This window comes from Stenella coeruleoalba, assembly GCF_951394435.1.
Source record: "Stenella coeruleoalba genome assembly, chromosome: 14".
NCBI lineage: Eukaryota > Metazoa > Chordata > Mammalia > Artiodactyla > Delphinidae > Stenella > Stenella coeruleoalba.
The window spans coordinates 52,450,705-52,474,691 of record NC_137160.1 but is presented as its reverse complement, the minus strand read 5'-3'; the positions used below and the strand labels follow the sequence as shown (position 1 = coordinate 52,474,691).

The following is a 23,987-nucleotide window of genomic DNA, read 5'->3' as shown; positions in this document are numbered from 1 at the left end:
TACTCTCTCACTTCGCCCCAGCTTCCCCTTTGCCCCCTGTGTTGTCAAGTCCATTCTCTACTTCTGCATCTTTATTCCTGCCCTGCCACTAGGTTCATCAGTATATGGTAAGGACTTTTAATAGATATATATCATCATTTTGGATGTTTATCTCCTAAAATGAAGAGAAGATCCTTCGCTTCAGGCAAATACTTGGTACTTACATGGCTCTTCTACTTACAAAGTATTTTCACACCCATTTTTTTACTTTGTTCTACATGCTGATCTCATGAGAGAGGTAATACTAATAGCGCCATTTTTCTGATGAGGAAACAGAAGTACAGAGAGGTTAAGTAAACTACTTCTCTGGGTCAGACAGCTAACTGGTAGAGCTGGTGCCCAAGCCCAGAATTTTAATCTCTGAATACTGTGATTTATCCCTCTCTAATCCCCACTCCGCAACCCCAGGTTCCTTGGCTTTGGAAGGCTCAGAACAGCACATAAATGGCTTAATTGTCTAGGGTGGCACCATCCTCTTCAGGGAGAAAAATGGGAGGCCTCAGAAAACTGAGTAACCCAAAGTGGTTAGAGAAAGGCAAAAGGATCAGGGCAGTGCCAGCACCATTAGAGGAAATGGGGAACACTAATTGTAGGCAGTTTCAACTTGTCTCCAGGAAGAACTAATACTGTTACGATTTCTGCTGATGAATGTGAAATCAGTTGCTATAGCAATGACCAATGTTTCCTGGAACTTGCTGACAGCAACAGGCCTTAGGAGTGAAATCTCTCCTCTGTTAATCATGCTTCTGAGGCTGATAGTAATGAACTTGGCTCTACCATTTCAGCACCTCCACCATGTTTTCTTCCTACCATCATCTCCTCCCGGCCAGAGGATAGGGCAAGACTCTGCTCACGTCACTTGATTGACATGTTGACAGTGGCCCTGGGAACGTGGCTCATCTGTGGTTATGCTCTGGGGAAGGGGAGCCAGGCTGATGGAGAGAAGGACAAGGCAGGGGTTTGGAATCTGGGTTTGAACCTGTGTCGGTGAATATTTGGGTAGAGCCAATATCTCACATACATCTATAGATGTCACAGAGAGACTAGGGAATAAGTGAAACAGCATTAAGAAACACCTCCCCTTTTCCATTTAGATGTGAGCAGCGTGTCTGAATGTTGACTGGAGCTAAGGACATGTTTCCTAGCTCCCCATTCCTTCGCCACTGCCACCCTGACCCTCTTTCTCTTTTCAAGCTCCTCCTTGTGTTGGGACCTTTGCATTAGCTATTCCTTCTCCCCAGTGTTCTTGGTATGACTGGTTTCTTGTCATTCAATCTCCACTTAATAATCACCTTGATAATAATCACTTAATAATCTCCTCTTAATAATCACTTCCTTGAGGACCCAAGCTCAAAGCAGCCATGTGGATTCTCTGCATACTGCTCATCGCTATCTGATATTTTCATGTTCCTTTTTAAAAAAATTTTTATTGAAGTATAGTTGATTTACAATATCATGTAAGTTTCAGGTGTATAGCACAACCATTCAGTCATACATATATATATCTGAATATATTGATATCTTCTTTTTCAGATTCTTTTCCCTTATAGATTATTACATAATACTGAGTATAGTTCCCTGTGCTATACAGTAGGTCCTTGTTGATTATCTATTTTATACATAGTAGTGTGTATATGTTAATCCCAACCTCCTAATTTATCCTTCCCCCACCTCCTTTCCCCTTTGGTAATCATAAGTTTGTTTTCTGTGTCTGTGAGTCTCTTTCTGTTTTGGAAATAAGTTCATTTGTGTGTTTTTGTCCTTTTAGATTCCACATATAATTGATATCATGTGATACTTGTCTTTCTCTGTTTGGCTTACTTCACTTAGTATGATAATCTCTAGGTCCATCCATGTTCCTGCAAAATGACATTATTTCATTCTTTTTTATGGCTGAGTAGTATTCCATTGTGTATATTTCATGTTCCTTTACCTGTTTATTTTACGTCTCTTCCCCACCTCTTTATGCCCAGCTCAGAGGCAGGTTCATGGGAGCAGGGGCTTTGTCTGGGTTGGTCACTGTAACCCTTAGAATAATGCCTGGCCTGGGTGCTCAACAGGACGTGTGAAATGAATGAACCCAGCTCCTGCCGTTCTTTAGACCTGGCACACTCTCCCTCACATCCATGCCCTTGCACCTGCTGGACTCCCCACCTGGAATGCCTTTTCCCTCCCTCCTTCCTTTTCTACCTCCCCCTGATTAGCCAAACGTCATCTCATGCTGTCGAGAATGCAGGGTGAGACAGGTCTTCTAACTTTAATGTTATTCTTGGTTTAAAAAACTTTGAATACAGAGACCTATCAGAACTTGATCTTCCCTAGAACTGGAGCTTCTCATGACCCTCTCTGAAAGAGAAGCCTGTGAACAGTGCTCCTGCTGTGTGAGGGGACACAGCTGGGCGGGGAAGAGTCCCAAAGCTTCGTTACCTCCCTGCTCATAAGGAAAACCATTCCGTACTGGAAAGGAGGCACAGAAGACACTTAAAGTAAGTGGTGGAATTTCTCTAGGATATCGTAATAAGACATTTAATCAAAATATTGAGGGAGTAGTTAGAGAGACCCACAACTCATAGATATCATGACGGTCACTCTTTCTTTACTCTCTTTTCAACCTCTGAGTGGATTCATTTTTCTTTTTTCCTTTCTTCCAAATCTCCTAAAACCCAGTCCTGTTTCATGTTTCAGTCACCTACCATAGCCAGCATGTGATAAGTACTTCACTCCATGTTCCTGGCTGGCCTTTACTATTTTCAGTTGGCTTTTGCTTTTTGATGAAACAATTCCCAGATTGACTTTTTTGTGGGTCAACACCATAACAGGTCAGGTTTGAATTTTGATCTGTTAGATATTTATGTCTCTTTAAGAAGAAAATAAGAACTGGATAATCCAGAAAAAGGTTTAAATGTCATCTCTCTACCCCATAAATATCTCACCCACATCTACTAGTGTAATGATATCTCACTTGAGGGCAGTGAAATTCAGTAGCCTGACCAGGAACTAGTGCTATTGACTATCGTTTCTTATTTATTTTTCTTCATTCCAGCTTACTATAAGCCTAACATATTCAACACCAGAGTATTGAGTAGTTGAAGAAAGACAGACGTGAATTACAATGTAATCAGGTGCATATGTCACTGTGACAGGCAACTGAATAAATCTCCACGTTATTGCACATGTAGCCAGAAAAGCTCTGCTATTTATTCTATTTCTCTTAGTTCCTGAAGAGTCAATTCCTTTTCTGTGGTGACACATAACCTGCTTGCCAGTGCCTTGTAGAAACTTCTAGAGTCTAAATCCAAAAGCCTTTAAATTTCAAAGAGGTCATCAGATAAGACAGACCAGTGTACAAACAAGACAAGAAAGGCAACTTTTACAAATGAGTCACGTCAATGGGTATCAATTATAGAAGATACAAAGATTAGTACAAGAGAGTTGAACAAATAATTATAATTCAGTTAGCCACAAAAATAAGAGCATGTTGTTGTGTAGAATGACTGGATGGTGCAGAGAAGGTCTGGAGTCAGGATGGTAAGGAATTAAGCCTAACTTCTGGTCTGGAGAGTGGAATTTCCATCCAGGATGGGGTTAGCTTTGTAAGGATTAAGATATATCTTGTCCCTAGATCTGGGAGAACACAACAGATATGAGGAACAGGCAGCAGTAACTGAAGATAGAAAATCTAGGTCGGCGCCCTCATTCTGCATTTGCTAGTTTTTAACTTTGGGTTGGTTATATAGCTTTATGGTGCCTTAGTTGCCTCATCTAAAAATTGGAGATGGCAATAATTCCTAGGCCACATAGAGTTGTTGCTATGATCACGTGAAATAATGCATATATAGGTGTTAATGAACTGTAAAACTTCATGTAAATGTTTATTGTTCTCACTTTGACTTGAACAATGTATGTAATTCTAGAGGAATGATCATAAGTAATGGCTTCATTCCAAGGTTGCACAAATGCATTTTGAATTCATCCTTTAAAATCAAGGCTACTCCCTTGTCTTTGTGACAGTAGCTTTATTAGGTGCAGAAAAGCAGTGAAATAATTCAAGTGAAATAGTCTGTGCTCAGATAAGGAAACAGTTCCTGCATCCCCTCTTAACTACAAAGACATTACGTGTTCGCTGTGGCCCACAGGCTTGGTGTGTGGGACCAAGACTGTTTGGTGGTCAGAGTCCCAGGTCTGTCCTTGAGCAAACCAGTCCACCTCTGGGCCTCCATTTGCCAACTTCAGATTAAGAAATCAGACAAGCTGATAAGTAAGGACTCTTTTATCTTTAAAGATCATGTTTGCATAAGAGTTTGGTTTTTGTTTGCTTGCTTTGTTTTGCTTTTGCTTACTTTCTTTACCAGTTTGCAAGTCGTCTCTGGAGCATTAAATTTTATAGTATTGTAAATGCACATGCAGTTGTAAGAAGTGATAGAAAGTGATTCTCTGTACACTTTCCCCAGTTTCCCCCAATGGTAACATCTTGCAGAACTATAGTACAATAGCACAAGTGGAGTGTTGGCATCGGTAGAGTCAAGATACAGAAAATGTCCATTATCACAGGTTCCCACATTTCTCTTATATAGATAGATAACACCAACTTTCCTCCCCTCCACCTTCTCCTTAATCCCCACCAACCACTAATCTGCTGTCCATTTCTATGATTTTTCATTTCAAGGATGTTATATAAACAGAATTATACAATGTATACCCTTTTTTCCCCCTGTGAGCCTAATTCCCTGGAGCTTCATCAAGATTGTTCCATGTAATGCAAATCAAAACTACAGTGAGGTATCACCTTACACCAGTCAGAATGGCCATCATCAAAAAGTCTACAAATAATAAATGCTGGAGAGGGTGTGGAGAAAAGGGAACCTTCCTATACTGTTGGGGGGAATGTAAATTGGTACAGCTACTGTGGAGAACAGTATGGAGGTTCCTTAAAAAACTAAAAATAGAATTAACATATGACCCAACAATCCTGCTCCTGGGCACATATATGGAAAAGACAAAAACTCTAGTTTGAAAAGATACATGTACCCCAATGTTCATAGCAGCAATATTTATAATAGCCAAGACATGGAAGCAACCTAAATGTCCATTGGCAGATGAATGGGTAAAGAAGATGTGGCATATGTATACAGTGGAATACTACTCAGCCATAGAAAAGAATGAAACAATGCCATTTGCAGCAACATGGATGGACCTAGAGATTATCAAACTAAGTGAAGTAAGACAGACAAAGAAAGAAATATTATATGATATCACTTATATGTGGAATCTTAAAAAAATGATACAAATGAAATAGATTCATAGACATAGAAAATAAACTTATGGTTACCAAAGGGGAAAGGGGGGGGATAAACTGTGAATTTGGATGAACAAATACACACTACTACATATAAAATAGATAACCAACAAGGACCTACTGTATAGTACAGGAAACTGTATTCAATATCTTATAATAACCTATAATGAAGAAGAATCTAGAAAAAGAATATATATATATAAAACTGAATCACTTTGTTATATACCTGAAACATTGTAAATCAACTATAATTGATTTAAAAAATAAAGATAATAAATTTTTTTTCAATTAAAAAAAAGATTGTTGCATATATCAGTACTTCATTCCTTTTTATTGGTGAGTAGTATTCCATGAGGTGGATACATCACAATTTGTTTCACCATTCATCCATTGAAGGACGTCTGGGTTGTCTTCAGTTTGGGGCTCTTGTGAATAAAGCTGCTATAAACATTTGTATACAGATTTTTGTATGAACCCAAGTCTTCCTTTCTCTGGAAGGAAGTGCCCAGGAGTGCCATTGCATATAGTAGTTGGATGTTTCATTGTTTAAGAAACCGCCAAGCTGTTTTCCGGTGGCTGCACCATTTTACATTCCCACATAGTGTGTGAGAGATCTACTTTCTCCACATCGTCACCAGCATTTGGAGATGTCACTATTTTTTATTTTAGCTATTCTGATAGGTGTGTTGTGGTATATAATTGTGGTTTTAATTTATATTACTCTCATGACTAATGATGTTGGATATCTTTTCATGTGATTATTTGCCATCTGTCTGTCTTCTTTGGTAAAATGTCTCTTCATGTCTTTCACCCGTGTTCTAATTGGATCATTCACTTTTCTGCTGTTGAGTTTTTGCAAGTTCTTTATATTCCCTATTAGTTCCTTGTTGGAGATATGGTATGAAAATATTTTCTTCCACCCTGTAACTTGTCTTTTCAACCCTTTAACAAGACATTTTTCCAGAGGCAAAGCTTTTAATTTAGACGAAGTTCAACTTATCAATTTTTCCTTTTATGTATTGTGGTTTCAGTGTCAAATCTAAGAACTTTTTGCCTATCTGGTGATCCTAAAGATGTTCTTCTAATTTTTTCCTAAAAGTTTTATGTTTTATATTTAAGTCTGTGATCCATTTTGAGTTAAATTTCATACAAGGTGTGAGAATTGTCTGTGAATACTCCAGCACCATTTGTTGAAAATGCTGTCTTTCCTCCACTGCATGGCTTTTGCACTGTTGTCAAAAATTTTTGCTTCACCATCAAACATAATTTAGACAACTCAAGAGAAAGAGAAAAATCGATTGCACTTTCATATATTTTTGTTTACTCTATTCTTTTTTCCTTTTTTGACATTCCAGGTCTCTTCTGTTTATTTTTCTGTTTGGAAAATTATTTAGTTATTCTTTCTGAGTAGGTCTGCTAGCTACAGCTCATCTTAGTTTTCCATCCTCTAAGAATGTCTTCGTTTCCCCTTTTATTCCTGAAGGATATTTTTGCTAGATATAGGATTCTGGGTTAGTTGTTTTATTTGTTTGTGTGGTTTTTTCCACATTTGAAAAATATTGTTTCCACTTCCAATTTTTCTGATGAGAAAGCCACTGTTGTTTGAATTGTTTTTCCCCCACAAGTAAAATGTTGTTTCTCTCTTGCTGGCTTCAATTTTTTTTCTCTGTCTTTAGCTTTCAGAAGTTTAATTATGATGTGTCTTGGCATGAATTTCTTTGGCTTTACCCTGTTTGGGGCTCATTCAGCTTCTGAATCTGTAGGTTTATGTCTCTTGCCAAATTTGAGAAGTTTTCACAGCTATTATTTCTTCAAGTACTCTTCCACCTCCTCTCTCTTCTCTCCTTTCAAAACTCTGATGACATGAGTGTTAGATTTGTTTTGTTTTGTTTTGTTTTGGTCCCACAGGTCCCTGAGGCTCATCTTGTTTTCAATCTATTTTCTTTTTGTTTTCCAGATAAAATACTATTCTACTTTCCAGTTCACTGGTTCTTTCCTCTGTTCCCTCCATTTGCTGTTGAGCCCTTCCAATCAGCTTGTTATTTTGGTTACTGTGTTCTTTTTATTCTAAATTTCCATTTGATTCTTTTTTTTTTTTTTTAGGTCATCTGTTTCTTCGCTGAGACTTTCCATTTCCTTTCTGAGGTTTTCTATCTTTTTCATTTGTTTGAAACATTCATAATCGCCCATTGAAGCAAATTTTCATGACTGCTTTAAAATTCCTGGCGGGGAATCCTAAACTGTGTCTTCTGGGTATTGGTATCTATTGATTGTCCTTTTATTATTGAGTTTGAGATTTTTCAGCTTCTTGGTATGACAGTGATTTCAAATGAAACTGGGATATTTTCATATTATTTTATGAGACTCTGGGTCTTACCGAAATCCGTTTTTAGCTGGCTCTCTCTGACAGGGAAGGGGTGGGCACCACCTCACTGCTTAGGTGGGGGCAGAAATCCAGGTCCCCCACTCAGCCTCCATTGACACTTGAGGGGTGACATTTTGTTCATTATCCTCATAGCTCATTACAAAGCATCAATCCTGGGCAAGGGTGGAAGTTTCAGCTCTCTCCGTGGTCTCCTCTGACCCCACAGTGGGGTGGCCTTGTTATCACTAGGCAATGGTGAGAGTCCTGATTCTCCAGTGGGCATTCTCTGACACCACTCCAGAGGGGTGTTGGGCACCTCACGGTGGGGAGGTCTAGGCTCCCCACCTGGGCTTGGCTGGCATGGGTAGAGGTAGGGCCACCATTTTTGTGTGTGTGGTATTTGGCTGGAGCACAGCTTTTATTATTTAAATGTCTGCGGACTTGCTAGGCTGCCCCTTTCCTTGAGAGAGCAGGCTCTTGTTGGGACCTTTTTCCTCTGTGCCCTTTGGTGTTTCTAACTTTGGTTAGAGTTGCTGGCTTCAATTCTAACTATGGGGCACGTGAAACAAAAAGAAAGAATAACTCACCACCGTGTTGTGCCGTGGGTCCTGAGATCCCTAGCTAGTCTGCCTTCTTTTCTCTACCTATCAGAGTCTTATTAAATTTGTTTTAAATCTAATGTCCAGGGTTTTAGTTATACGTAACAGGAGAGATGGGAGAAAGTGTGTCCACTTCATCCTCCTGGAAGCAGGAGTCCTAAGCTTTAATTTTTAGTCAGCTTGGTTTTCCAAGCTCAGTATTTTATGCACATGCGGCATCACTTAACAAACCAGAAGGGCACCAAACCACCTGCAGGAAACATTTGTTTCTAGGATTTATGTAAGAAGAAAAGTGTCTACCACGTGCTTGGCACTTTACGCATAATTTCACTTTATCCTCAGAATAACGCTACAGGGAGGGTATTATTAACCCTGACTTACCGAGGTGAGATCTGAAGTTCAGAGAAATTAAGTAACTTGTTCCAGATCACACAGCTAATAATTGGCAGAGCCAGGATTTGAGGCCAGTCTTGCCCACATTTTTCTCCCACCACAGGCCTCAGTCAGCTTGTGAGCTCACTGACACAGAGATGGTCTTTCCTGCTTCTTTTGTGTGCCCATGCCTAGTAAATCCCATGCAACTCCAAATCCGTTAGGTGAAGCCTATTCAGATATGTGTGGTTATGTGTATAAATGTAGATATAACTGCACCAACAGGGAGGCGTCCTCTACTTATAGGAGGTTATTAATAAATACCTATAGGATCAAATTAGTGAGATTCCACAATGCTAACATGTTCCAGTGTTGCTGTGTTAAGTGTGCCCATGGTATAACAGACGGATTCCAGTAGTAAATAAATACCTACAGAATCATAAGTAAAGCAACTCATCAACACTCTTTATAGGAATGCTTGCATTTTGGAGAGAAGGAGACATTTCTTTTAGAGCCTAAAACATTTGTCTGCATGCAGAATATCCAGATAATATTCTTTCAGTTGTGAAAAAGCATTGACTTTGTTTAAGGTTAATAAGCTGGTCATAATTATGGAACACAGTCCTTTCTGAGTCAGGCATTTCAACCCCTGTTTTAGTGTGAAATAAGTTGTAGCAAAATTATTTCCTAAGGAGCCCCATACACACTAATGAGTTGAGACCTATTTCGTGTCTCTGAAATTCGACTTACATAAGCTTAAATCTCTCTCCTTCTTTTTTGCTTTCCCCATTTTTTTCTTTTTCTCGATGTTTGGCAATACTTGAATTCCTTGGAGAGTTTCAACTTTGAGACAGCTATGAATAATTCAAGTTTAATCCTGCATTTGTTCCTTTCCACGTTCAAAATCTGACATTTTTTTTTTTCCTGTTTGTGAACTACAGGAGTTTTTAGTACAAGATAGTGATTGAAAAGAAAGACTGCTAAAGGAAGTGCAGTATGTGATGTATTATTTATTTATTGAAAACACAGGTGGATTACATGTATGATATGAATGTTTCTGTTTCTCAGATTTTAATAAGACTTGATTCTTATGGAGTTAGAGGAAGAGACTGACATTTGCTGTAATCCTATCAGGGGCCAGGCACTGTGCTGACCTTTTATTAGTGTCTCAGTGACCATTATCCTGGTTCTCAGGCCTTAAGACTCAGACTGAAGCTAAACCATCAGCATTCCTGGGTCTCCAGCTTGCCAACCGCAGCTCTTGGGGCTTCTCAGCCTCCACAATTGCATGAACCAATTCCTATGCACCCTATGGGTTCTGTTTTTCTGGGGAACCCTGCCTAACACACTCCATTTCTGACTAAGACTTCTAGACACCCTTCCGTCTCTGAGCTTTTTCATACTTTAGGTCCCTGGAGACATCACAAGGCATGCCTTTGAGATGGGGTTTGGATGGACACCCCTCTCAGGTAATTGTGGTCCCATCCCAGGAAGGGCAGCCTGGGGAGTACAGGCACCTTAATATAAGGTGCCCACTGTTAACTCACATTGTCCAGTCGTCTCAGGGGTGTCTGGGGTCAGTCTGCTCAGGGTACTGGCTAAAGCTGAACTTGGGGTCTAGAGCCCAGCCCTGAGTGGGGAAGTGATTACCCAAAGAGACAAGAGAAAAATGAACCAAAGAGGGTTGCAAGCCAGTCCTAGAGAGCACTGAGCGCCAGGCCACTGTCCCATGCCAGTCCAAGGGGCAAGCAGAGAGCCAGAGAGGAGGGCGAAGTCAAAAGTTCAGAAGCCCAGCAGAGGTAGCCAGGAGAACAGGATGGGATGGGGTGAAAGAGAGATGCAGATGCGAAGGTAGACCAGAAGTCTCCACTGTTGCAATCCGTGACTCTTTTTCTATGGCTGCCTGCCATGTGGCCATGAATGGATGGATCTGCCTGGTTGAAAGGCCTGTACAGTGGTAGCTAATTTTCATTCAGTTTATACAGCCCCATCCTTAGTCCCACTTTAAATCAATATGTGGCTCCATCCTGTCTTTTGAATATTTTGTTTCACTCAGGAACACAAGTTCATGACTTGGTCACAAGAAGCCTTGGTTTACAACACTATAATCCAGTTCCCCATAAATTTCTATCATACTGATAATATCTTTAAACATATGAAATGGCACTTGGAGATTCTTGGAGATTATTAGAGTAAATTTTAATTCATTTTAGTGTCTTGTAAATAGCAGGCAGAGGAATGATATTCTTGTTTTATCACTTGCTTTTCTTTCCTTCTTTTTTTTGGGCTACATTTTTCCAAACTTTGAAAAACAATTGCTAATAAACAAACAAAGCCACAGGAATTATTCCAGTTCAAGGGAATAAACAGATTTCAAGGGATCAAAAGAAGCCACCGAAGTTCAGCTAGCAGTGCTTTCGTTACTGTATTACACAAGCACGTTGGTGCTGCTGTGTGTGAAGCTGAAGACATCACAGTTTCCATTTCATGCTTAATCTTCATGTGGTTTTGCTATTCTCATTTTACCTAAAATAAGTTAAAAAAATAAACCAACTAGAAATACATTTGGGGAAAAAGGGAAAATGACCTGGGCTGGATCTTGGGATTCTTCCAATTCCAGAGCAGCAAAAGAAAACCTCTTCCCACCCCCTTTTTTTAATACTATAGGAATGTGAGAACGACAGGTGAGCCAACCCTGCACCATGTTTACCTGGCTTCAGGTGAATCAGAAGGCTGCCCAATGACCTGGTGAAATTGGCACTGTGGACATTTTAGATTTGAAAGGATAACTATCCTCTTACCTTTGACCAAACTGGATAATTTCCTCAGCTCATCATTTTGGTTAGCTAATGGAAATACAACTGTAATCATCAACTCCATTTATCTTTTTTTTTTTTTTTTTTTTTTTTTTTTTTTGCGGTATGCGGGCCTCTCACTGCTGTGGCCTCTCCCGTTGCGGAGCACAGGCTCCGGACGCACAGGCTCAGCGGTCATGGCTCACGGACCCAGCCGCTCCGTGGCATGTGGGATCTTTCCGGACTGGGGCACGAACCTGTGTCCCCTGCATCAGCAGACGGACTCTCAACCACTGCACCACCAGGGAAGCCCATTTATCTTTTTGATAGAGATTTCCAAAATAAATTAGATGGATGTGTTTTCAGTTAAAACTGTCTTTTCAGAAGGTTGGACAGTAAATCATCACTGAAAATAAAACAAATACCACCAACAAAACACTCTTTGCTTAATATACTGTTCTTTAGTGCCTCTATGCAAGTGTGTATAGTGTTAGCACACCCAGTGCTGTCTGTGTTCTGTGTATTCAAGGGTGGGGCAGGTGGGTGCTGCTAGCCTGAATTTTCCCACTCTGGGCATCAGAATCTTGTCTTTTATGGTCACCTGTGTTCAAATCTATTTATAACAACCCCTGAAAGTTGTTTGGTTTGTGTGTTTTTGTCTTGTTTTTTAACACAGGGTCTGTATGAAGACAACAAAAGGATTTCTTGGGAGTGGTTGAAATCACACTCTGTGATAAGTGAAGACCTTACACGATTTGCCACTCATGTGTACATACAACAAACCACACAGAAGATAAGGTGGGGTTTGCTATTAGTTACCAGTTCCACTCATTAAGGACCTGGTTGCCCTTAGGCAGTGGCTCTGGTCCAGGCTGAGTCCTTCTTTTTTTTACTATAAATTCATTCATTCATTCATTTATTTATTTATGGCTGCGTTGGGTCTTCGTTGCTGTGCGCAGGCTTTCTCTAGCTGTGGCAAGCGGGGGCTACTCTTCGTTGCGGTGCACAGGCTTCTCATCGTGGGAGCTTCTCTTGTTGCAGAGCACGGGCTCTAGGTGTGCAGGCTTCAGTAGTTGTGGCTCGCAGACTCCAGAGCGCAGGCTCAGTAGTTGTGGCGCATGGGCTCTAGAGGACAGGCTCAGTAGTTGTGGTGCACGGGCTTAGTTGCTCTGGGGCATGTGGGATCTTCCTGGACCAGGTCTCGAACCTGTGTCCCCTGCATTGGTAGGTGGATTCTTAACCACTGCACCACTAGGGAAGTCCCAGGCTGAGCCCTTCTATCATTATTGTGTCATCCCTGATCTAGTTTGTACTTCTTACATTCAAAAGGTCTCTCCTAAGCTGGTCATACATAGCTCTCAGTCTTTGTTTCCTAAAGCCTAGGAACCAAGTGTCTCAAAGTCCTCTCGGTAGGATTAGCATTCTTCTGAGTGCTAAGACTATAGATGGAAAGTTGAAAAAACCCCGTTTTAAGGGCAAAGTAAATTAACCCTTGAAGGAGAAGTGAATCCAGATGGCTCACTGTCAGGAACAGGGGCACCGTCAGACACTTCCTGTGAAACAATTAGATGCTCTCCCGAAGTGGTCACTCAGGCCATGGTTGCTTGGTCACTTTGTGCCTTATTTATGTGCTTCTAGCTTTTGTGCACATGACTCACCCTCCAAGAGGCTCCCAAACATACACCTGAAGGCAAAGAACAAACTAGTACTGCTGCCCAAGGCGGAGGAGTGGGATCGTTATACCAGTCATGGAGATAGCCCTAATTCATCTACCGCTAAGACCCTTATTACGTGAAGGTTGAACATCTCACAAGGCAAAACTTCTCCTGGATCTTTTAGATCTCTGCAGTAAAGGAGTCATGAGAAGTCACCTTCTCGCCTCACTTCTGGTAGCCTTTGTATTGTTTGGCCACGGTTACCTGTCATAAATACCCTCTTTTGTACTGTTATGTTACAGTTTTGCTCTACCATGGTCTGCTAGGGTATAATTCTATGTAGAATAGAATTACAGAGTCACACAAATGAGAACCGGAAGGGGTTCAGAAGGTTGTTGAATGTACCCAAACCCTCGTTTTACAGGTGAGGAAACCGTTAACCACGGTGATGCCATGGTTGAACTCAGACCATTTGTTGTGCCTTCCAGAGTAGAACTCTTTCTGCTGTCTTAGGAGGGAGGCCTTTGTTGAAGCCAAGTGTTACCTGCTCCAGAAGACAAATGTCCCTTTCAGGCCCTCTTGGGTCCTCTGAATTCCAGGTCACCACGTAGCACAGATGGTTTTCAGCCTTCCTGTCCCTGGACCCTGAAGAAAGAGGGCTTGAAGTCTGCTCATATGACACGGTGTGGCCACTGCCATGCCCCCAATAATTATACTGAAGCAAATTTTTGAGCATATTCTCTTGAGGTACTTCTTAGAGGATCTCTAAGGGAGAAGAGAGCCCAACTTCATAATCAAGAACATTGGGTACCAAGAGGATACATTGTGAGTCTAAGCCCAGCCCTGGCCCTGGCCCTCCCCATGACACCTGGAGACGTTCAGTTGCAGATATCACAGAACACTGAGGACAAGTCCTTAGTGCCAGTTAGAAAGTATCTTTTTTGTTGGTAATAATTGTGCTTTCATGAGCAACTAAGGAGTCGAAAACAGTTTTGCTTTTTGAAAACCTGGTCTGTTTCCCCTGGAATAAGGGTTGAATCCTTTAAGGAAGCCGAAGGTAACTGCATGGCTTTGACTGACAGAGTTGCTGGGGATTTTATAGAGGAATTATCTAAAAGACCAGCCAGGGGGACTTCCCTGGTGGTCCAGTGGTTAAGAGTCCATGCTTCCACTGCAGGGGGCATGGGTTCGATCCCTGGTTGGGCAACTAAGATCCCACATGCCATGTGGCGCATGAGCAGTGACAGATCTGAAGCACTATAATGCAAATAAAAATATTTGATTTCACTGATGAATAACTAATTTAAAATACCTAAATACTAAGGAGGTTGAAACCAGCCTGGATGCAGATAGTATCACAACTGAGCATATGCAGTTCCTAGGTGAGAACTGTTGAGTGGGGATCACATCCATGTGCAAAGTGGTCTGCATCCTGTTAGCCCTTGCCTTCAGAGGCTCTAATGAGATTCATGTCCCCATGTAGATAAGTCCCAAGGAAATAAAATTCCATGAACTAATCTCATCTTGGTTTCACTAGGGATAAAGAATGCATTTTAACAAAATAAGGAAGGACAGTTTACTTTTCAGGAGGCTGTAACCATATGTTCCCAGATGCTGCCTTGCTCCAAAACTCAGGGAAAGGAGGTTTAGGCCACTTACTTTGAAAAAAAATCCATACTCAAATTGTTATTTCTTAGAACAGAACAACAAGCACTCTGAAATAGTAAATGTTACCAGAACAATAATAAATAATGGCACAAATGCCCATCTTAAGAGACACTGTCAGTCACGTCTCACGTTGCACAACCAACAGCCACGTGCTCAGGCATTTCTGCAATGATTGAAGACACATCCCGAGAGTTATAAACATCCATCACAGATCCGAGTGTGCATCTCAGGATTCCAGAACCACAGTTTGCTGGTTGTTGACCGTTAGTGACATACCAAGTATTCCTGAGATCTCTGCAAGACCTCTGGGTTTGTGCAACACAACTGAAATACTACTCAGTGTAAGAAAGTACCTGGGGTAAAATAACCCTTCAGGAAGCCTAAAAAAGAAGAAAGAAATGTGCCATTTAAAGCCAAAATGGCTCTCCTGAAGCATGGTCAAATCATACATGAAATACAATGGCCTTTCCCTGCCAGAGGAGGAGTAATAGCTCATTTCTCCTCACGCCCTGGACCCGTGTTTCCTTTAAGTTTATGGCATGTTTAAGTCTACATTACTGGTCCTTCCAAGTGCATGAACTTATGACAGACTAAAAGGATCCATTTAGCCTGTAAACTGTTGAACACAGAATTGGCCTGATTTAGACTGAAACTTGCTCCACTCTGAGGGCACATCATCGTCTGGTGCACAGAGATTATCCAGATTAGAACTTACCTGGGCCTTTTCCATCTGCTAGATACCCACTTGCCCCAGCCTTTTTTTGCAGTTTCATTCCTCCCAGCACTACCAGCAGACCTGTGCTGGGGACACAGATGGAGGTGAAGAGGGTTCTCTATTCATACTAAGAGAGAATGGCAAGTCCTTGCTGAAACTGTCATGGGACTTTCTGTAGACCCTGAATAAACAGAGCCTCTCCAGTCCCCCACCCCGAGACGCCCTCTAACAAGGGCTGTCTGTGGATTGAGCCAAGATGGGGGCTCTGTCCTAGGTTGGGTTAGTCCCAAGCAAACTGTGAAGCAGATGAAAATTAATTTCCCACCATGCTTCTCCCCACACATCCAGCCCAGGCCGGGGCAGGGGCCTGCTCCTTCCAAGCAGTGGGCATCAGCCTGGGTTGAAAAGCTCCACTTACTGAACACAAAGCACAGTTCTACCCCACAGCGTCTGCCTTGTGAAAACGCAAGCCAACAACCTGCCAGAGAGACTTAGAGAAAGCTTCAGATGAAGGTAGAGGCCATGTGTGTCCCATTCATGTGTGCATCCCCAGGGCCTGACCCTTCAGAGGAGTTCAATAAATATTTGCTAAATGGATGAATAAATTAGTGAATGTCATGTCAGACATGGGGTGGCAGAGCTCGGGCTGCTCTCGGGGCTGGTTTGACAAGAAAGGACACTCTAGCAGCAAGAGCTGGGGACAGAGGAGAAGGATCCTTTTGAGTGAGCTGCTCCGCAGCCCCCTCTTCCTGGCCACACACACCCACTGGGTCTCTAGTGCCGGGGTCACCCCCCCCAACCCCCGCCAGCTGTCTGAAGTTCATTCTGTCAGTAGCATCTTACACTTGGCCTGAGACCAGCAGGGTAGAAAATGTCCTCGACCTCAGACTCTGTTGTGCATTTTCCAGGATGGCGTTTTGGGTTTGGGTTGTTTTGGGTTGTCTTGTTTGGTTGGTTTTGCTTTTTTATAATAGTGCCTTGAGCTGCTGATAGAGTAGCCTGGTTTCCATGGGTGGCCCTGAGATGCTTGGCATTATTTGGACCTACTCTCTTGTCTTAAATTAGTAACAAGATCAGAGGAATCTGGATATGTTTAGGTTAGGTTTCAGGTCTGGATACTGCATATAGGCTGGCATTTGATTCTTTCCTTCTTGTCTTATTTAAGTCCACGGGTATATGAACACCTCCAAGTAGCTAGAAAAGAGGCAGCATGTGGATGAGAGCAAAGCCATTAGCTTACATATCTCCCGCCGGCCCAGAAAACATGGAGGTTTTGCCTGTCTCTGTTCCTGTCTTTTGTTGGCTTCAGTGTCAGTTTTCTTCTCGTTCTTTATATAATTATTGACTTCTATGAATTTCACTGTGGATGCCACTGAGTTGGATAGTTCAGTGTATAAGCTAACTTAGAGTCGGCTTATGGTTAACTAACTCCTCCCTAGCTTGAACCCTCCTTTCCCATCCTGAGGTTTTCTGGACCTTGCTACAGGCAGCCACCCACCCTTCCCCCAGGGCCCTTCCCTGCAGCAGGACCCACTGAGTGAGCAGAGCTGCTCCCACCTTCCCATGGAGCCTGGGTAGGACGGCCGGTTGTTTTCAAGCATTAGAGAAAAGTCTTCACTGGCAACAGTGGAGAAATCTGCTGACTTGGAGTTTTTACCATAGAAGTGGGCGGAAAGGGAATGGGCTGCTTGTTCCTCTCACCTTGACGGTGGTAGCAACATCCCTCTAAAACTAGCAGTTGGGACCCTTGAGATTGAATGTGCCTATAGCAGCTCTCATTTTTTCAAACCCAGAATGGGGTGACAAAAATCAGTTTACTGGAGGTGTTAAGACTGTAGATATTACTGTTGCCAGATGAGAGGCAGCACGGGCCAATGGGAGGAGGAACGGCATGGTTCCCTCCACTGTCTCGTGGTTCCTATGCTTCCCTGACCTTCTGTGGAGGAAAGACGTGTGAAGACAGGCCCCGATTTAGGTTGCTTTAAACCTAAGAAGTTAGGTCGTATACCTTACCTGCTTCCCTTTAGAGGCATTTGAGACACTGGGACATGTTTGGTATCTGTCGCTTCCCTTCCTTTGTTGGGAAGTGCTCTAAACCAGAAATGATGTAGATGTGGAATCAACTGTGAAAGTAGCATTTTTTTGGCAGCCCCCAAAAAAGCTCCCTCTGCTTTTTTTTCCTGACCTGTTACTAACCCTGAGTGAATGAATGGGCCAGTCTTTAGTCTTTTGTCTCCAAGTTTTCCAATTCAAAGGCATGGAGTGTCCTGTGTCTGGTTCCTTGTGCCTGGCTGAATGTATTTACCAGTTGTATTATCTAGTTTTAACCTTGACAAAAGGGACACATGGCTTGAAAAGACTCCTATAAAGGAACCATGGATTAAAGATAACACTCTAACCATACAGTTCCCAAGAAAACCGAACAAAAATGGCAGAAGTAGCCCTCCTGCTACTCCCACTGCAGAATGTTTGCCAACCACACTACAAGGTCACAGTGTTACAAGGTAGAAACAGTGGCAATCTAATTTGATTTAATAAGCAGTTGGCCAAAAACCTCCAAAAATTTTAAAATGTCACTGGGAACCTGGATGAAAATGTACATGTATAATGGTTATGATAAATCTCAAAATCTATTTTGTGCCTTGAACTGTTAAATAATGGTAATAGCCTGTGTTGATAATGTATATGTTAACAAATAAAGAATAAAAAAAATAATAAGGGGCTTCCCTGGTGGCGCAGTGGTTGGGAGTCCGCCTGCCGATGCAGAGGACACGGGTTCGTGCCCCGGTCTGGGAGGATCCCACATGCCGCGGAGCGGCTGGGCCCGTGAGCCATGGCCGCTGAGCCTGCGCGTCCGGAGCCTGTGCTCCGCAACGGGAGAGGCCACAACAGTGAGAGGCCCGCGTACCGCAAAAACAACAACAACAACAACAATAAAAATAATAAGGATTTGGAGGATATATGTTCAAAATGCTTAGAACCCACTGCTCTAGGAAATGGCATCTTCTGAGGTTGATGGTCAAAGGTTGGTGGCATGTTCAAAGGTAGAGGTGGCCTCAGAGGACAGGCCTGCCTGCAAAGTCTGAGGGAAGATACAGGCCACTGATGAGAAGAGTGGGGAGTACGTTCTGCACAAACCAGGAGGACAGGAAATCTCCCATCTTTCCAGAGATACTCAGAACTAAGGAAGGACCCAAGGAAAGTGGACGCCACCTCACCAAAGGAACCAGTTCCGTCTAGGAGGTGCTTCTAGAGCAAAATGAATACTACAGGGTCACCTGGCCAGATGGAAGCCCATCGGGTCTAGATAACTCATGCCAGCCTCTCCCTGCAGAGGTCCAGCATTCCGAGAACACAGACAGGGGTACATGGTAGACTTTTATTCGAGCCTTTGGCCCCTTGCATTTTAACAGCCTGGTGTGGCCTTTTCCAGTTAAGGTGAACACACTTTAGAGTGTCCATCACTTTTCAAGATTTCTGGAAAGGAAAGGCTCCTGCCAGTGCTGCAACATTCATTGGTGTAGGTTTTGCTTTGCATAAAGGCTCCCAGAAGGGCTGAGCTGACTGGAGGGGTCACCTTTTTATAACTTACACAAAGGCACCTCTGTGGACCCGCTATGGCCATGACCTTGCTGTGACTTGTGGCCGACTAGAGCCAAAATCAGAACAACAAAAAAAAAAAGATCCAGCAGACAAAATGCTAAGTCTGATGAATTTTCACTTTTCAACCCGGAGTGTGGCTTGGTATAGGCCACGGTTAAGTAGGTTCACGCTGCACTCCCTTTCAGTGTTGTTAGAGAGGCTGCTTGAAATCAGATTAGGTGGTGGCGAGAAACCCAGGTGAAAAGTGTGCTGCAGTCACCAAGCTCTCTCCCAGAGACTGCAGGCATTCGGAAAAAAGAATGAGTACTTTGATTTTGTTTTTTGACCAAGGCTTTTTTTGGAGGGGTTGCACGCATGCCGTTTGCTTCCAGAAACTAACAAACCACATGTTCCCCATTAGTTACATGTGGCCACTCTTTCCCAAACACTTTCTCTTTGGGCTCCTCACCAAAGAAGGAGAAGCATTCATTGTGACTGGGGCTGGGAAGTGACAAGAGAGCTCCGTGGAGGCTGACACGGGTGTCACCTCCATTTGCGAAGCTGGTAGCAAAGTCATCAAACCCAGCCGGGACCGGCTCCTTGGCCGTGTGCTCAGGGTTGCATAGGACCTGTAAATTGCATGGTAATGGCCGGCGCCTCAGCAGGAATAGACATGTGCTTTGAGTTTTCCCAATGAGTCAGACGCACGCCGCGAGATAAATGCTGATTGCAAGCAGATGTGACGTGCGCTTTTTAAGAGGGACGGGCAGAGGGGGATCGTGTATTGGCATCTTCCACACTCTTTGAGATGACGGACTGACACTTAATGGAGTCTGGTCCCTTAACAAGAAACATTGCGTGGTGGGTGATTTCCCCCCCTCCACCTCCCACCCCCGACACCCTTCTTTCTTCCGTAAGAGGAATCTACATTTTAAGCCTTAAATGTAAACGTGTTCTGGCTCCAATTTGTCGGCTGACTCTAATCGCCTCGGAACTTACATAAACTCTAGGTGAGTAATTTCCCCAAGTACGGTGCCCCCCTTGGAATGTGTGTGCTGTGAACTCAGATTAAACTTTTAACCTCACATTTTTCTGGGAAGGATTATTATCCGTGTTTTTACTGTTTGAAAAAAAGACAATCAGAAACTCAAAAATGTCTAGTGTTCTTTCTGTGGTTGAGTTGGTACACCTCTCACGAGCCTGCCCTTTGTGTTGTGTGTGCCGAGAGATCGTGGATACCCTTGGCCCCTAAAATTGGGGGTGAGACGGCCTGTTGTGGCAGAATTGAGACTGTAAGGCACGGACACTCTCGCCTTCCTTGGGACACTCCCAACTGAACTGTGAACTGTTTGTAGGGCCCTGTGCCCTCCCACCTCAACTGCAGAAATCCCGAGTGTCTTTCTGCTGATGCACGCCATGTCCTGTTGCCAAGTGACCTACATAACACGTTCGTCAGCAGAGCAGGAGGTCTGAGTCTTAGGTTTCTGCTGCATTTTTCCACACTTGGCTTTCAATCACCTCATCTCCTTCCAGCAACTGGGTCAGTGCTAGGCTCTCCCAGAGTGTTTGTCGAACCAGTACCAGACGCCAAGCTTGAAGATACAGCATCTCTTTACAACCTTAGTCCCTTACTCGTTAATCACTTGCTGGGTCCATCAACTAAGTCTGTTAGCCCTTTAATGCCAGAGTTTTTTGGACTGAGTTGGCATCAATGTGGAAACAAATGGACTGGCTTCTTCTCCCAGGAGCTTCTGGTTATTTGTACTTGCTTTTTGTTGGATGCCTAAAAAGAGGCAGCTGGTATGGTGTCCTGGGAGGAACGGTGGGCTGGGGGTCCAGTATTGGTTCTGCCGCCTTGGTCTGTGTGGCCTTGGTCAAGTCATTGTATCTGACAGGGCTTCAGCTTGTGCATTTGTAAAATGGAGGCGTTGGATTCAGTGGTCTTCCTGTTGAAACAGTAATAATCCCATTAGTTTTATTGGCAGATTTCGAAGGAAAGCAAACACCAAAGCAAGAGGCAAAAATGGGAAACCTTCAAGGTAGAAAGTAACTGCTTGTCGTATTGAACATTGCTGTGCAAGGCCCTTTTAATATGTCGCGATGCAGCATTCTGCTGAGAACACTGTGATGCTCTTTTCATGTTCTATTTCATCATCCTAAGAATATTCTGGATTCTTGAGCAAACGAGAAACACTATTCTGGCACTGGAAGAACAAAGGGAGGCTGGAGAAGCATCGTTTCCACCCCAGTGTTTGGAAAATTGATTGAGTAATTGGTTTCTGGTGTTAACTTGCCTTTGCACTCATATGCATAGATATTTGCCCCCAGGATACCAGGCTGCCTCCCATCCCCCTTCCTGGGCCTCTGTCCTCTGGCCTCTAGAATCACAAACCAGAATCAGCTGCACTTTTTTCTGTTTCTGGCTTCCCATGATTGCTGTTTTGGTGTTAGCCTCACCAATGGCAAACAGCTGAAACTGACCAAGTAGCAAATGCCATAGGTGGTAGTGGGGCGGGGCGGTGGGAGCATCCAGGTATTGCCGTCTCTAGAAGAGAGTTGGAGGATTGGGGTCTGCTCTGAGGACTGGTACCCCACCTTCTGGAAGACGGCATCACCTGCACTTGTGCTTCTAGCAGCCACCACCAGGTTGTGAATGTTGAAATGCATTTTGTTATCAACCTTGGTAACAAACATCAGAAGGGTCCCACGTGCTGGTGCTGGAACAGGAGCTCTCATTTACTCATTAATTTTACCAATGTTTGTGGAGGACCTGTTGTACATCTGGAACTTTGTATCTGGAGATACAAAGACAAGTGCAAATGGCATTGCCTTCCAGGGGTTTATGATCTAGCAAAGGACAGAGGGGTGTACCTGGTCTACTGTATAATGTATGTGATAAGCTGATGGTGTGGATGAAAAGCTGGGCAGGAACAGAGATGGGGACTCTTGCGTTCTGCCAGGCTTTTGGTTGACTGAGAGACAGGCAGAGGGTATTCCAGGCAGGGGAACCTACATAGGCAGGTGTAGAACAACACGAAAGAGCACAGCACCGTGAAGGCGTGACGTGGCTCAGTGTGACTGGAGCACAGATTCAAGGTAAAAAGTGGCCAAAGACAAGGCCGGAAAGGCAGATTGGGATCTAGAAGAGGCTTATGCAGGGCCAATGAGTTCCATACACATTTGTTCTCAAAAAGATTCGGGGCGGTTTACCCCAACACACACTACATAGAAAAGAAATTAAAGTGTAGGGAATATAAGGGATGAAAAATAATATAAGACCATGAACAGTTAGTTCATATAGAGTTTATGTACTGTTAGTTGTTAGGGGGTTGGACAAAAATTGACTCTGAGCTTCCTAGATGCCAAAGCAAAAAGGGAACTGTGAACTTTGCTATACCCATATGAGAAAAAGCCAGTTGCTCAAAAGAAACAGGCTTTTGCTGGAACTAAGAGCCAAGGGAAATTTCTCCATTGATTCTCATCGAAGGCTCAGTGTGGGGACACAGTGGAAATATCTTCCCTGCACTAGCAATTTTTATAGGACTGTTTCTTGTAATGTCCCTCAATGCAAGCCAATGGCATACTGCCAAAGTGTAATTCAGTAAAACCAGCTGAACACAGGGCCAGAACGATTCAGCCTAAGCCTGCAGCTTTTCCGTGGTTTGGCTTGGTGTGCGGATACAATTTAGGGTATCTAGAGAAATAGAAGTTCTTCATATCTTTTAGGCAATCATCCATGAACATTATTTCTTACAATGGGGCTCTTAAAGAGTATTGGACGGCAGGCAGTGAACTTGAGCTTCCATTCATTGGCAGAGACCTCAAGAACAAAAGAATTTGAACTTTGGGTTATGTAACAAAGAAAAACAATATTTTTCCAAAGATGTTTAATCATGGAAGGAAAGTAATTGGTTATCCTGGACTAATAGTTGGCTCGGCTCCAACTGACCTGGAATTGAGGCTGGGTTGCTAAGTCGAGTTCCCTGACCTGCCGGCATGTGTATTGCTGTGAATCTAGGTTGAAGGTGGTAGCATAAAAAGTCCTCACAGAAGTAAAGCTGTGGGTTGAGCATCTTTTGAGATTTGGTTCTTTTCCTTAGCAGCTAAAGTAATTGTGTGAAGTGCAAACCTAGGTTCAAGAGGCTGATGCGTGTGTGTGTGTTATGTGTGTTGCTGCGGTCTCAGAAGGCCTGTGGCATTCACCGAATAGCATCTAAGGTAAAAGTGTAAATTTTGCCGAACATAAATCAATCCCAAATATTTATACAACATGGTACAACTCGTAAAATGTATTCCCATTGTTCCCATCCAGTATCTAAGTTGAATTGCATAAAAACCTTGAGCAGGCCTAGTATAATTATCCCATCAGACAGATGTGAAAACAGAGGCTTGATCAAGTTGGCATGGATGCGAGGTGGGAGAATCAGGATCGTAACCCAGGTCTTTCGATTTAAGTATAGTTATTGTTCTACCTTCCCAGGCCCAACTGACTTACCCAAAGGACCAGTGAACTGTAGGTTACGATGACCACGCTCAGCAGCCACCAGGCTAGAGTAGCGCCTGTTGGGAAAAATTCCAAACACTGTAGGGTTGGAAGGCTCACTGCAGTTAACTCAGAAAAAATTTCAACTCCTTAGGCCGGAATGCTAAAGGGAGGCATCTGTTCATGGGAGGATGAACACTCTCTAGTTCCTGGACCCCACGCATGGCCCCAGGTATACACTGGTCAGAGACAATGCAAGGATCTGTTCTTTCACCCTTCTATTTACCAAACATACATACATGTTGCCATACATGAGTGTGTGGATGGTGTAATGCAAGAGTAGCTTCAAACATTGGAGAAACTTTAAATAATCTTACCTATTGGTATTCAGTGATCAAATCTTCTCAAAGCTAACTCA

The 23,987-nt window shown here is 43.1% G+C and overlaps 1 protein-coding gene across 1 annotated transcript in view; it reads left to right on the top strand.

Moving 5' to 3' along the window:
- The window catches only part of COLEC12 (collectin subfamily member 12), a 187,391-nt gene that overhangs the window by 80,901 nt on the left and 82,503 nt on the right, over positions 1-23,987 (top strand). The window lies entirely within an intron of this gene.